The sequence below is a fragment of the Solanum pennellii genome, chromosome 7, assembly GCF_001406875.1.
Source record: "Solanum pennellii chromosome 7, SPENNV200".
NCBI classification, from domain to species: Eukaryota; Viridiplantae; Streptophyta; class Magnoliopsida; order Solanales; family Solanaceae; genus Solanum; species Solanum pennellii.
In genome coordinates, this window is record NC_028643.1 from 10,583,254 (window position 1) to 10,599,180 (window position 15,927).

General features: G+C 33.2%; 1 long non-coding RNA gene across 1 annotated transcript; it reads left to right on the plus strand.

Annotated features, from left to right (window-relative positions):
• Positions 1-2,655: 2,655 nt before the first annotated feature.
• On the plus strand, positions 2,656-10,411 carry LOC107025484. The gene is made up of 3 exons (XR_001457409.2): positions 2,656-2,839; positions 3,112-3,203; positions 10,167-10,411. It is a non-coding gene; the product is annotated as an uncharacterized LOC107025484 (long non-coding RNA).
• Positions 10,412-15,927: the final 5,516 nt, after the last annotated feature.

Consider the following 15,927-nt stretch of genomic DNA (forward strand, 5'->3'; position numbering starts at 1 on the left):
TTAAATAAAATAATATTTAAATTTGTCTTTGAGGGCCGAGGGGGGGGGGAAGAGAACAAGTAAAAAGAATTAAATTCTTTAGTAAAAGAAATTTAAACAATAAAACTTACAAAAAATGGCCAGGGGGATTTGGTGGGCGAGGGGCGGTTATAGTTAGTGATGTAGTGGGGTAAGAAAAAATTTTTACATTTTATTTTATAAAAGAAATATTATTTCTTTGAATAGTAATTTTTAAGTTTTAATTTTGACTAATACTAATCATTTATCTACTTTTTGTCAAGGTTGAATGTTTTGTCCATGTAGAGTGTGATGTGATAATATTTTAAAATAAAAGAGAGTATATCGCACACACTATGATGAGAGTGGTATAAAAGAGAGTGTGTTTATCAAACTAAAAAGTGATAGTTTAGTTATGAAACTCACACTCTCAATAATTTAGGTATGGAATAAAAAAAAAGGTTTAATTTTGGTGTGTTTTTGAAACTTATCTCATAAAAGTACCAAAATAATGAAAGCCTAAAGAAGAACTAACATGACTTGGACTTTATATTTTAATGAACGATTTCAAACATCGAGGTGTCCTATTATTGAGGCGCTTTGGGAAAGAGGCACGAGTGTGCTTACCAAGATGACACAACTCACATTCTAACAAAGATGAACTAGACAAATTGGAAATCATCTTTTGCAATTTCGATAAACTAGATAAATTGGAGACGGTGAAAGGCAATAAGGGTTTGTGTAGCCTCGCAACGAGGCACTCTTCTTTCTGAATTGAGGCGCTAAGTAATACCAAAATTTAAAATATTTAATTGCATATATAAATATCATAATATCAATAATTTAAAAACTATTTGTTGGTCCTTGAATACCATAATTTTTTTTGAACTTGGTAACTTTTTCTTGAATACCATAGTTTCATCTTATGTCCTTTTCGTTAGTATTAGATGACATTGAATTCACTATTTATTTAAATAAATACTATTTTAATTCGTATAGAATTAAATTTAGTAGGGCAATCAGTTAAATAAATCCAAAATGAAAAAGAAAAACATAGCATTGCCACCGGAAAACAAAGTAGAGACGAAGATAAGAACAGGAAGAAAAAGAGAAAGAGAAAGAGAAGAAGATAAAAAAGGAGCGACAAATGTACCTGAGTAAATTCGCGACTCGAAAAGGTTTGAGGAGCAGTTGACTGTCGAGGTCTCGTCCTCTAGAAGGCCAGAGAGTCGTGACGGAAGACGAGAAGAGGATAGCGAAGGTCAGAAAGGAAAGAAGATGAGGCCAGTTTTTCGTAAACACCAAAAGCCCTAATTTTGCCTTCTAATTATTAAATTAAACTTTAAAAAATAGTTTAAGTCGCCATTGTTAGCCTTTGTGAAATCGCATTGCCATGCGTGTAAAGGCGACGAGGCCTCCTTTAGATAACTCCTATCGCCTATGTGAAAGCAACATGTGGTATTTGAGGTAGAGAGTTGGTATAATCCGTGTAACTCAAGTCCTTTTCCAATTGCCTATTCTGTATTCGATCGTTCGTAAGAACAGAATCACCAGAGAAGGTTATAACGCATTTCAATTTTTTTGTTAATTTGCTAATGTACATAAGATTATATGGACATTCAGGTGCAAAAAGGACTAATTTTAAAGATATGAAAGGTCGAGGATAAGCTATATCTATCCATTTACAATCGTCTTTGACCCATTTGTCAAAGTAACAGTACAAAAGATAATAAAATATCAAACAATCTCCTAACTGCCTAATTTTAGGGATTAGAGAATATTCTCATATCTAGACTATTTAATAATATCATATTTAAATGCTCTCATATCTACACTATTTAAATATACCATAATTAACAATTCCTATTTAACTATTCAATATCAGTTGTAAAAAGAAAATATATTGTAGGGAACTTTCTGCAAATTTGATTTGATAAGTGGGGTCTTTCAAACACTTATGTTTTTTTAAATAAAAAGTTAAAAAGTTGGCCAAAGATGCCCATTTGTTAAAAATAAGGCAACAAAGCATATACATGATCAGGCTCAAAGGTAACCCAATCCAAAAAGAAACAAAACTAAGGCCCCATTATGCCATAGATTTTTCAAGTAACATTTGGGGGAAATTTGACAAATAGCTTTTGTCTATACAATCTGTCATTATTTGGTAAATATTTTAAATTTTCAAATACTAATTTTTTTCTAATATTTAGGTCAAATTTCATTATTTGGGATCTTTTAAAAATTGAAATGTTACATCAACCTTTTATCTTTACAAAAAAAAAACCTATAGTATTTGTTTGTGTTGTATTACATAATTTTTTTTACGTGAACACCAAAATGGTGATGAAATATTCAGTGAATATGAAAGTGATGATATGGTTATTGATGAAAATATTGAACAATCAGCTCGGGGTAACAAAGTCATTTGTTTTGTCTACTTCACGATATATGTAATGATGCTTGTTACACTCACTCCAAATTATCACATTTCTCTAGTATCATGGATACTACTTGTTATTTGTTACAACGAAAATCCAATTAACTTGTAATACGAACTTATGACTAGTTGTTATAGTTTTTAAAACTTATGAATATAAATAATGTTTTTCTAAAAAATGAAATATATTTTCCAAATACTATGGTCAAATACAAATGAATTTTCACCCAAATAATATTTGACAAGAATATTTGGAAATCTATAGTCAAACGCTAGCTAAACAGGGAAGTATCTAAAAAGGAAAAGAAATAGAACTCAAGCTTCAAAAAAGCATCCATGGAGATGTCTGGAAAGCGTGTCTTATCCGTAATGAGGTTGACCATTCGTGCACAAGTATACATCTTGGTAAGACTCCTCTGTGATTCTACTTACCCTTATGCATCTTATGGATCCAAACAGTACAATTTTGAGCTTCTTCTCACTCAAATCAGTATACTCACTGCAGATCTTTATCTTACCCATCATATCAATACTCGCAAATCCTCCCCTTCCTTATTCTCAATAATGATGGGTTCAGTCCCATTAAACAACTCAGTAATGGCTTAAATAAGTCCTACCAATCTTGATTTGGTATAAGTGTGGATACTCAAACCGATTGAAAATGCTTCAAACTGTAGGCAAAGGCGAATCTAAGATTTGGAGGTCGGGGGTGCCACAACGTTCAAGTAAGATGAAAGGATGGTTGCTTTAATTTTGGATTATAACTCGGGTATTAATTTTATTTATTTTTATAAATGAATTGATCAAATATGCATATAGTAATATTTTCTTTTAGATATTATGTGATTAGATATAATAAACAATTCAATTTTATTTCCTTTTTGGAATTTTATGTCTTCTTCGCTGAAACTTTTAAGAAAATAAGATTTTTCACATTAAAATTTGAGCTTGTATTCTAATACTATTAACATAATATATTCATCTTTCATTGACTTTATGTGTTATTGGAAATATATAGTTGAGAAAGAATAAAAATTGTAGTTTTAGCCTAGTCAATCTCACATAGTAAAAATGTCGATGAAAATCGAAAGAACCTTTAAATTAAAAAAAAACATTTTTGAAACTTATGTTTTTGTAAAATTACTATTTAAATATATTCTTCATAATATTTATTCGATGCTCATAATCATTACTCACTAATTGATAAAAAAAAATAAACACGTCACACTCATATCAAGAGATTAATAATTAGTGCAAAAGAAAATTAAAAAAACTCAAAATTAATTATGAAAATGGGTCAATTTGAATTAATAAAAAATAGAAATAAATAAGTAAGAACAAATGTAGAAAAAGAAAAGCAAAGCAAAAAAAAAAGGAGTCACTTTGAATTAATAAAGAATAGTCATAAAGAAATAAAGAAAAAAGAAAAAAAAGAAAAAAAAGGAGAAAACAAAAAAGGAAGTGTTGATGGTCAGGTTTGAACCTGCATAGCTTAGGTGGCAGATCCGCTCCTTTGTCAGCTGAGCTATTTCACAACAATATTATTGGGTGACAAAACGGATATATATACACTTAAAATACATATATAAATATATATACAACGTTTTTTCCGAGATCATGGATACTGTGGCACCCCCACGGAGGCTACATAGATCCGCCCCGGACTGTAGGACATCTCTATTTAAAATATTATGCTGGGCACAAGAATTTGCCTACATTGGATGTTAACAAAATTAAAATGATAAGTCTGAACCTAAATCATGACTCTTCATATGTTATGAATCCCCATATAGTCAGGATGTAACAATTTTCATTTGTTGTAAATGATCAAAATGGTTTTTCATGTATTGATGTTGCTTTATTTTAATCCTTAATTTATTCTAGGTGATTGAAATAGTCCCTATTGTATAACAAAATATGTTCTATTTAGTTCTTTATCCTAAACTTAACAAACTTGTGACCAAAAAATGTTAAATATAATTGTGGGGCCCACATAACTTACAAAATCCACCATTTTGCGTTCTTTATTAGCTCAAAGAAATAGTTTCATGAATTCTAGCACTATTTTCTCTAACATCGAACAACACAATTCACAAAAAAATTACTGTAAAAAGGTTGAATAAAATCGATCTTCAAGAGTCATTGGTTGAATGTAACAAAAATATAAAATTGATTTAATTGTATAATCTATGAATTGAATGGTATAATATTTTCATTTATGTTGTTCACTTGTTCTTGGTACTTTCTGAATACATGATTGTTTTTGTTAATCTATTGGCATTTCTTTCCTTTGGTTATAATAATCCTCTTTTGTTAATGTTTTTTTTTTGTTTGGAGTGATTAATTCTCTAGAATGGTCAACGTGTGGGATGGTGGGGATTTTTTGTGGGTAATCTAGAACAAGGTTTAATTGATAAATTGGAGTTCTTGAATTTTTTTTATTGGGGCAATTGCTGTGAATTTTATGTACCATCCTAGTTTGGTTGTTGATTGGTGGGTACTACTTGATTTATTTCTTGGTATTTTTGATTGAAGAAGCCATGTAACTGATGTATTCATTCCCGGTGTGGCTCACCGATTGATGAACATGACTAGATTCAGCATGTGAGTTTGGGTTCTTCTTAGTGTGAAGTAATGCTATGTTGTGCTTGGTTCTATGTTGTGATTACAAATGTTTAGATGGCTGGTATTTTATTTGTTCTTGATAAAGTAGTGTTAGATCATGATTTTGAAGTAATAAAGAAGACAAAGATTGAGGATTTTGTAAGCTACGTTGGCCCCACCATTATATTTAATAGTTTTTGGGGACAAATTTGTTAAGTTTAGGGTAAAGAATCAAATTGAACACATTTTGTTATACATTAATTTTGTTATACATTAAGGACTATTTCAATCACCTAGATTATATTAAGAATCAAAATAAAGAAACCCCTATACGTCAAGGACCAGTTTGATCATTTTCTCGATCAAACACAAAACCACCTGCAAAAGAAAAAATAAGGTTAGCAAAAAAAATCAGCAAGGGTGTTTTGCCCTTACTGTTATAGAGTTTAGGTTTTCCTTGATACACCTAATCTCTACTGAAACAATCAATTGGACCTCCCAAACTCCATTTAGCATTTTCACTAGAGCAATGAATCAGGCTCTATAATCACATTGCTAATTCCATGATCCCTACAAAACATCAGGCCCTCTCTAATTGCCTCAGCAACAAGGTTAATGTTGTCGTCAATTTTAACTCCTTTGGCAAACATAATCTCTGCATTTGAATCTCTAATCCAAAACGCAGCTGAACTAGGTCCGGGATTACCCCTGGAGGCTCCATCAGTGTTGCACATAACCCAAAGCACAAGAGGGAGGATCCACTTAACAATCTTAAAGTAAACTGATTGTGTAAACTCATCCAGTAAATCAACTAAAGCATGTCAGGTCTTGTCTTCAGAAGAGATCTTAAATCTGAGAAACATAAATTTTCTTATTGTATCACTTACCTCCTAAATCAGTTTGGCCCTAGAAAATGTACCACCATGAAGAATGGTTTTCCTCCTCTATCAGATAAACCATAGAATAACAATCGGAATCACCTGATATACTACCTCTTTCCGGAATTGCCATCCAAACTCCACCACTTTCTTATATTCTGCTTGAGACAACGTAAGGAAGAAATACCAGCAGCAGCAGAGAAATACCTCCAAACACTTTGAGCAGTATCTCCCCTATGAAATAAATGTTCTATAGTTTCCACCACAGGATTTGTACAACAGCCACAGATTTGATACATTTGAATTCCAACTGTGCATAAGAACAACAACTGGAATTTGTCCCTTCCAGGTTCTCAAAGCCTGAAAAGAGAACTTGAATGGAAGACCTTTACACCATAATTGGTTGAGATCTGCACATACATCACTTTTAGTTCTCAAAAGACAGGCACTTTTAGCAGAAAATTGGCCTGTGCTATTAGCAGTCCACCAAGGTTTGTCACTTTGAGGTGATTGCTGGATCATATTCATGGTATTTCTGACATGAGAGACGACATGTTCAGGAATATAAGTTTTCATCTCTGTAAAGTCCCATCCCTGCTCATTAAGAAAAGCATCAATATTTTTCATGACATGACAAGAGTGCACATTTGTTTGGTGTTGAAACAAAGGACCGTGATTAGTCCAATTGTCAAATGAAATACTAGAGGTCCCCCCCCCCCCCTCCCCAGGTTCCCACCACATAACCTATTTCAACTTATCTCTGTTCTTCAGCATAAATTTCCACATCTAAGACCCCCCTCTCCATTCATCAAAGTAGGAATTTGTTTCTTACAATATTTTTCCATTAGAAATCGAATTACATAGTGTTCTGTGTTCTGAATCTCCACCAAAGTCTTGCATTTAGAGCTTATGATGTATCAAATAGGGATCTAAACCCAAGACCCCATTCAGACTTGGGCAAACATATCCTTTTTATTTTTTCTAAAATACCCCAACTGGGTAAAAACTAGATTTCCCTTGACACTGTTAATGTGATTGTAGGTTTCCTCATCAAACTTGTCATGTAATACTGTCTGATCCCATCCATCCTCATTAAACAATTGGCTAACAGATTCCACTTGACTATGATCATGATTCAGATCCACATGATAATGCAAAGCCCTCAACTGTGTCCAATTGTCAAACCATACACTAGTATGTCCTTTGGGTTCCCACAACCCCACCATATCTCCTGATAAAAAAAATCCCTTGCCAATTGTGAGAAATATGGGAAAAGAATACCAATTTTGGGTGGGGAAGCGATTGAGAGAGAAAGAGTAGTGAAGAGAGATTGATGAAAGATTGATGATTTTATTTATGAGGAGAACCCTCTATTTATACATAACAATTTTACATCTTTGGCCATTATGGCCGACAACTACTTTACACTTGGCCTTTTTACATTTGGCCGACACAAAAATCAAAAACTTAACTTAGTGGCCTTTCTTTATTATTGGCCGACACAATTACTATTTACTTTACGACTTTTATACAACTGGCTTTTTTAGCCGACGCAAAACGACAAAAATAAAAGACTGACACAATACTTTTTACATATGGCTGATATTCAGCCGACACAAAACGATAAACACTAATATTATTATATTTAAGATTATGAGGAGATTTTGGGTGGGGAAGCGATTGAGAGAGAAAGAGTAGTGAAGAGAGATTGATGAAAGATTGATGATTTTATTTATGAGGAGAACCCTCTATTTATACATAACAATCTTACATCTTTGGCCATTATGGCCGACAACTACTTTACACTTGGCCTTTTTACATTTGGCCGACACAAAAATCAAAAACTTAACTTAGTGGCCTTTCTTTATTATTGGCCGACACAATTACTATTTACTTTACGACTTTTATACAACTGGCTTTTTTAGCCGACGCAAAACGACAAAAATAAAAGACTGACACAATACTTTTTACATATGGCTGATATTCAGCCGACACAAAACGATAAACACTAATATTATTATATTTAAGATTATGAGGAGATTTTGGGTGGGGAAGCGATTGAGAGAGAAAGAGTAGTGAAGAGAGATTGATGAAAGATTGATGATTTTATTTATGAGGAGAACCCTCTATTTATACATAACAATCTTACATCTTTGGCCATTATGGCCGACAACTACTTTACACTTGGCCTTTTTACATTTGGCCGACACAATTACTATTTACTTTACGACTTTTATACAACTGGCTTTTTTAGCCGACGCAAAACGACAAAAATAAAAGACTGACACAATACTTTTTACATATGGCTGATATTCAGCCGACACAAAACGATAAACACTAATATTATTATATATTTATTTTTTTTGAATTGTTGTCGCGTTTACATTATTACATTGATACCCTATTTATAACCCTAGAATAAAATTCTTTGCCAAGTAAGATACTATTAAGTATTCCTATTATAATAGGATTCTATAAACCTATTCCTATAGATCGTATAAATCTATTTCGATTCTAACACTCCCCTCAAGCTTGTGCATACAATTCATAAACCTAGCTTGTTACAAATGTAATTAACACGAGGACCGATGAGGGCTTGGTGAGATATCTGCAAGTTGATAAGTCAACTTCACAAAATTGTCAATCAATCTCAATGTGCTTGTCTTCTCATTAAATACTGGATTTGATGCATAATGTTAGTAAACACAAATATAAAATTCCAGTGTTGAACTTCCCAAACCAAACCTGCAAAGACTGCTTCAGATCATAGAGTGAATCGACATTCAAGGCTACTGAACTCCCCCTGAGCAACAAAGTGCTCAAAATTTAGTATAAAGTATATGGATTATGTTGGAATCAATAGATGAGTCGATATTAAACAAGTCCCCGAAAACATGGATCGAACATGCTCATATGTCGGAGTATTAGATTTGATGGCTAAAAGTGGTCACAATCTATGAAATAAAATTATATAGGTAGGTTCAGAATGATGTCATGACCTAACTAGAAAATAGAAATTATATAGCATAGTTCAAATTGATGGAAGGACTCCATTGGAAAAGAGAAATAATATGGGTAGGGTCGGAATGATGGCACGACCCTAATGAAAAAGAGAAATTATATAGGTAGGGTTGGAATGATGGCACATCCCTACGCAAATCAGATTTGAGGAGTCACCAGAAAGACGAATGGAGCTACTTAAATCAAATTTGAGAAGTCATCGAAAAGACATATGTGCTATGCAACTCAGAAATGAGAAAGTAGTTTCGAAAAAGACCACGGTAGTATGCAAATTAAACATGAAAAGTAGTCCAGAGAGATGTACGGTGCTATGCAAATAAGATATGCAAAAAAAAAGGTAGTCACCAAAAGGAGTGCTACACAAATTAAATATGAAAAAGTAGTAATCAGAGTGATGGCACGGTGCTACACAAATTAAACATGAAAAAATAGTCACCGAAATGATGGTACGGTGTTACAGAAATTAGATATGAGAAAATAATTCCCAGAAAGATACATGGTTACCCCACTTTTGTTAACATAATCATTTGCTGATGGGCGACATATATGAGTAATAGCCACCCGCCGACAGTGGAAGCTCTTTGATTTTCTACCAAAATTGTAGAAGTTTTGATACCAACATCATAACCCTGGTTGATAAAAACCCAAATTTGATCATTACTGTTATAAAAACAGATTTCATCCTTAACCTTGTTTTGTATCTATTGATGTATCTAAAATGCTGAAAAGGTTCAAGTAATGCCACAAAAAGCAAACTTATGAAACTTGTGTAACATCTGCACTCTCTGAAATGCTTTCTGAGTTCTACCAGACTTTATATTCCAAATTAATTCTTTCATGAATTATGATTTTGTTGGGACAACACACTTCTCTTTGATTGGTACGAAATTTTTACTTTTCCCTTTGCTGGCATGTTTCAATATTCTTCTTCACTTGTTGCTTCATGTTCTATAAAATTCTCCCGATAATATCATGTAAAATCTTATTTGGGGACTCACTAGCCCCCGTTATAACCAATGAATCATCAACATCCACCACTATTGGGACCCTCCATAAATGCCAGGGATTGCTGCTTCTCCAATTCTACTGCCTGTTCTAGTACTGAAGTCTTGTTTTTACTGCATGCCTTACCATCTTTAACTTGTGTCTCCCCTTGCTTATTTTCAAACCTTGTGCTTGTTTCTATTACTCCTCTTTTTGGATCATTAACATCTTACTTTGATTTGCAGGTACTTCAGGGCTGGTTGCTGCATCACTCCTTTTCTCCTTAATTTTGATCAGTTCTTTCTACTACACTTGTAATAGTTGTATTGTGTTCTCTTGTTTGCATGATCTGTCTTGTGGTACATTCAGATAGAGTAGCAAACGAGTTGCTGGTCCCAATATCCTTTTCTGGGGATATAGCCGCATATTGAAGATGTTTAATAGTTTGTTCATTCTAGAAACATCATCTTCAACCATATGATTCCATTACAATAGTCAATCATCTTCATGGGGATAGTTTACAGGTGGTTAGATTAGCATATTGAATCTTTCGTTTGGACCATTATCTGGATTTACTACAGGCAAACTAGACTTATTGGCTTATTAGGATTTGAGTGATTAGGCAAAGGTGGGTAATTAGAATAAGAGGGACGAAGATTATTCTGGCCAGCCTTTGGTGACTGACCAGTGGTCTCACTGGCCATGGCCGGAGAAACAATGGGAAAAGTGAAGATGAGGGGATTGCTTAGGGTTGTGGATATATCAATAGTGTTAATTATGCTATGCTTGATTTGAAGAAAGTACAAATTTTAGTTCTAATACACATGATCTTTTTTGCACATATCATGGACTGATGCCATTGCACAGTCAATTCTTCCCTGTTCTTACCAAAGTGTTGAGCCATTAAGTTTCAAACACCACAAATCTACAATTGAATTTTGACATTATTTTCTACAACCTTACAAAACCAAATGTTTTTCTGAAGATCCATAAAGCATCACCCCAACCAGAGATGTGCCTATCTTTATCTTACTTGTATAACCAAGCTTCAAAACTGTGCATGGACATTGAGTTTGCTCCTCTACCCTTGTCCATCTATACATCTTTTTGAGTCGCAACTAAGATTCGAACATGTGACATGATCCTACAACAAAACAGTTTTGTGTTATGTATTTGCACTTTTTAATGTTTGTTCAGAGTTATCCAATGCTATGTACATATTATCCAATAATAATCTTGGTACATAAAAACTCAGACGACATGGAATAATTTGCGAACATTAAAAAAATCAGTGATACATTATACGAAATATATTTTTCCAATTTTCAAAGACACATATCTAAAAAATTAACATATATCGGCACAATCTTGTAACCATCTTATAACATATAATAGGTACATTAAAATTATCAATGATACAACCATTCACGAAAAAATCCAAGATTGATATATATATTAATGTATCATGGACATTAATCTTGATCAAAACAAGTAATTTACATATTTTAATTGTTACCCTATTTATATGTATAATCTAAACAATAATAATCTGATACAAATTTGTGATACACACACTCGATATTCAAAACGTATTAGATCCGTCTTAATTGTTAATCTATTTATTGCATGTATCATATACAATATATTATGATGATACACTTTTATATAAATAACATTCGAATGCAAAATAATGACTACGTTATAATCTATAGATACAAAATCACTATACACGCGGGTTGTTTACTACTAATGTATAGTGACTTGCATATTCACATCAAAACGATAAAACAAAACTATAAACAATGATATATCCGAAAAACTATATACCAATGGTAGAGAGGGGCAGAGGGAGTGGTGTTGGAGATGGTTGAACAACCGGAGATTGATAAGGAGATGATACAAAAAATAATTCCTTCATCGGATAAGAAACCAATGAATTAATGGCACAAACACCACTTTTACTTTTATCCCAACCATTGGATTTGCATTATTTTTCTTCATGTTCATCAAAATCCTTGATATTTTTATCGATTGAGAAACTTTTCCAACTTGAGAAATAGCAATCATTGTTGTATCATCCATTACTTCAATCTTGAGTGAACTCCTCATAAACCCATCATCTTTCTTCTCCTCCATATTAAAACTGTTTTTGCTTCATTTTTCTTGAGAGATCCAAGGGCACATCATTTTTGGGATTCTTGAAATGAAGTTATCAAAGAAATATGTAAAAAAAGGATGAAAATCAACAAGTGTTCTATCGATGCTAATAGGTTGTTGAGCAACAACACAAAGGACAATTATTTCATGGAACTTTTACAATTTTGAATTGATAAAAAGGATGAAAATTTGAGTTTGAATTTTGTGAACCTGTTACGGATTGGAATGGATTGATATCAATCAGAACTGCGTGATTTATGGGAAAGAAAATCAATTTTATGTTAATATTCCATATTAAGCGCAATAGGCAAGTTGTATAATGTACTACAATTAATGTATCCAGATGAAACATTGTTTAATCAATGTAGTCACATGTCCATGTTATTTTCACCTTTTGTGCGACACTCATCTTGTGGATATGTTGGAACTTAAAGGCCGAACATTCACTCTTATATAAAACATTGTAATTGCTTGTCTTCGACCACTCTGCGGAACTTGTTTTCATTTATGTAGGGCATTCTCTTATGCAATACAATGAAAACAAGTTCTGCAAAATGGTTGAAGACAAGCCATTACAATGTTATATAAGAGTGAATGCTCGGACTTTGAGTTCCAACATATCCACAAGATGAGTGTCTCACAAAAGGTGAATGTTAACATGAACATGTGACTATATATTGATTAAGCAATGTTAGAAATTATCAGTTTTATTGAAGGTGCAAGTTGTTGTCAATATGTGTTTGAAAAACAGAATTACTGATTTTAGCAAAACTTTACACAAACACGAAGTAACCAAAGTTGATTGAACTTGTAAGAAAGATAAAAAAAAAATTAATTTAGAAAAAACTAAAATTTCTAAATGTACCACAATATTGAAACTTACAGTAGAAAAAGATCAAGCCCACTGAATGCATAGTGTCCCCTTAAGGAGTTTATTCCCATCTAGTATTTGAAGTTTGATTTGGAATATGTCTTCCAAGATAGAATGATCTCAATCAACAGCGTATTGATACCCAAAACTCTAGGTCGGCGAACCACTCAACAACAGTAAAATACATGAAGAAACTTTTGTGAAGAAGAAGAAGAAATCAAAAGAAATTGTAGGGAAAATTCTGAAGAATAAATGGTATATATAAGCAAGAGGAACAGGTTCCGAAAGGTTGCAACTCTTTTGGAATCCACACGATCATTAAAAGTTTGCAACCTTTCAAACGGTCCTGGATGCTCTTGAAAGTTAACCTTTCAGACCAATCATTTCCAAACGGAGGGAAATTTAAATAACAACGGGAAAGATTTAAATAAAGGGTCGCGCGGATCCAAGTCAGGTCGGGTTAATCAACTAAAAAGTTGAAATATTTTGGTTAATCTCAACTAAATAATTGAAAATGTTTTGGCCATTTAATTTAATTTAATTATACATAAATAATTAAATAAATAATTAAAATAAACTTTGTCCAAAATTAATCTCTCGATCGATTATTTTCCAAAGCCAAAGATGAGCGAGCGACGACGACAACGGCGCAAGGGGGGGTCCCTCTTTCCAATCCATTTAACAATTAATAGGATTGTTTCTATATTTTAACTCTCCTATTTTGCTTTCCACCACCGGTAACGGACAAATGCCTTTTCACTAAAGCATAAGAGGACTTTTCAAGTTCCTTTGTTTTCATTTTCCCTCCATTTCCCGTTAATTCTTGCTATATACCCAACAATACCCCAATTAATGGGGAATGGTTATAACATAGGAATGCACGGACAAATGTTTACTTTACATGCAAGGATTAATTGCATCTAGATAAGAAGGGTTTCCCTTGGACTTTCTGTAGTGAACATATGTCGGATATACTCGATCAATCGGTAGATGCAATATCTTTGAAACGTCGAGCTTTGGTGTATACCTAGACAATCATATGTCACACAATTAACCTTTTAGTGTTTATAGTTCTTACAGTTGTGTTGGTTTCAGTCATGAACACCTCCTGGTTTCATAAGTGTATAGAGAATAGGCTTTTGACATAAAATTCTCTTTGAAACGGCTTACACTTCACACTCACACAGGTGATTCTTAACCGTGTCATTAGTAGATACATATTTGGTCAAATCTGTCAAACTTAGCAAATCATTAAAAACCTTAAGCTTTATTAACTCATTAACAAGCCTTAAAGTCTTAACCTTTCTCTTGAACATTGTCTTCATCATGAGAATGGATTAAGTTGATTGACAATGCCGAACCGTCAGTCACAACTTTGTTTTTCTCCTTGAATCTAGCTCTTGGGATCTCCAGTTTGCTAGATAGATTTACCGTCATGCTGACTTGTGTTAAGCCGTAAACTCATTCCTTTAGATAATCTTTCAACTGCCTCTCTCACTAGGCCTTTTGTTAGTGGATTTGACACATTATCACTTGATTTCACATAGCCAATTGTGATAATTTCACTAGAGAGCAGTTGTCTTATAGTGTTATGTCTCCGACGTATATGACGAGACTTACCATTGTACATGACGCTTCCTGCCCCTGCCTATTGCTGCTTGACTATCGCAATGTATGTAAATAGGTCCCACAGGTTTGGGACAAAATGGAATATCCTATAGGAAATTCTGGAGCCATTGAGTTTCTTCACCAGCCTTATCTAAAGCAGTAAATTCAGATTCCATTTTGGAGCGAGCGATACATGTATGTTTGGATAATTTCCAATAGACTACTCCTCCACCAAGTGTAAACACATTACCACTTGTGGATTTTACTTCATTTGACTGGGTGATCCAACTTGCATCATTATATCCTTTCAATCACAACATATATTTATTATAAAGCAAAGTATAGTGTAGTGTATGTTTCTGATGCCCCAACACATGTTTCATTGCCATCCAGTTAGTTTGATTCGGATTACTAGTGAACCGACTTAGTTTGCTAATAGCACATGCTATATCTGGTCGCGTACAATTCATAATATACATCAAACTTCCGAACACTCTGGCATATTCCAATTGAGAGTCACTTTCACCTTCATTCTTTTGAAATGTAAAGCTTAAATCAATTGGAGTTTTGACAACATTGTAATTCAAGTACTTGAACTTATCCAATACTCTTTCAGTATAATGAGATTGAGATAATGCTTTCCCTGAGAAGTTTTGAAAATTCTGATCCCTAAGATCAAATCAGCAACTCCTAAGTCCTTCATATCGAACTTTCTAGACAGCATGCGCTTAGTAGCATTTATATCATTAATATCTTTACTTATTATTAACATGTCATCAACATACAGATAAACAATGACTTCATGATTCAGAATGTTTATAATGTAAACACACTTATCATATTCGTTAATCTTGAATAAATTTGTCAATATTGTTATGGTCAAATTATGCATGCCATTGTTTGGGTGCTTGCTTGAGCCCATAAAGCGACTTCACAAATATGCACACTTTCTCTTCTTTACCAGGAACTACAAACCCTTCAGGTTGTTCAATGTAAATTTCTTCCTCTAACTCTCCATTTAAGAAGGTTATCTTTACATCAATTTGGTGGATTTTAAGATCATACACTGCCGCTAGTGCTTTTAACATCCCAATTGATGTTATCCTTGTTAATGGAGAGTATGTGTTAAAGTAGTCCAAACCTTCTTTTTGTTTGTATCCTTAATATACAAGTCTAGTCTTATATTTGTCAATAGTTCCATCAACTTTCATTTTCCTGTTAAAGATCCACTTTGATCCTAAAGGTTTATTTCCTAGAGGAAGATTAGCTAATTCCCAAGTACAATTACTTAAAATTGATTCGATCTCACTGTTGACAAGTTCTTTCCAATAAGTTGACTCAAATGAAGATGTAGCTTCTTTAAATGTTTA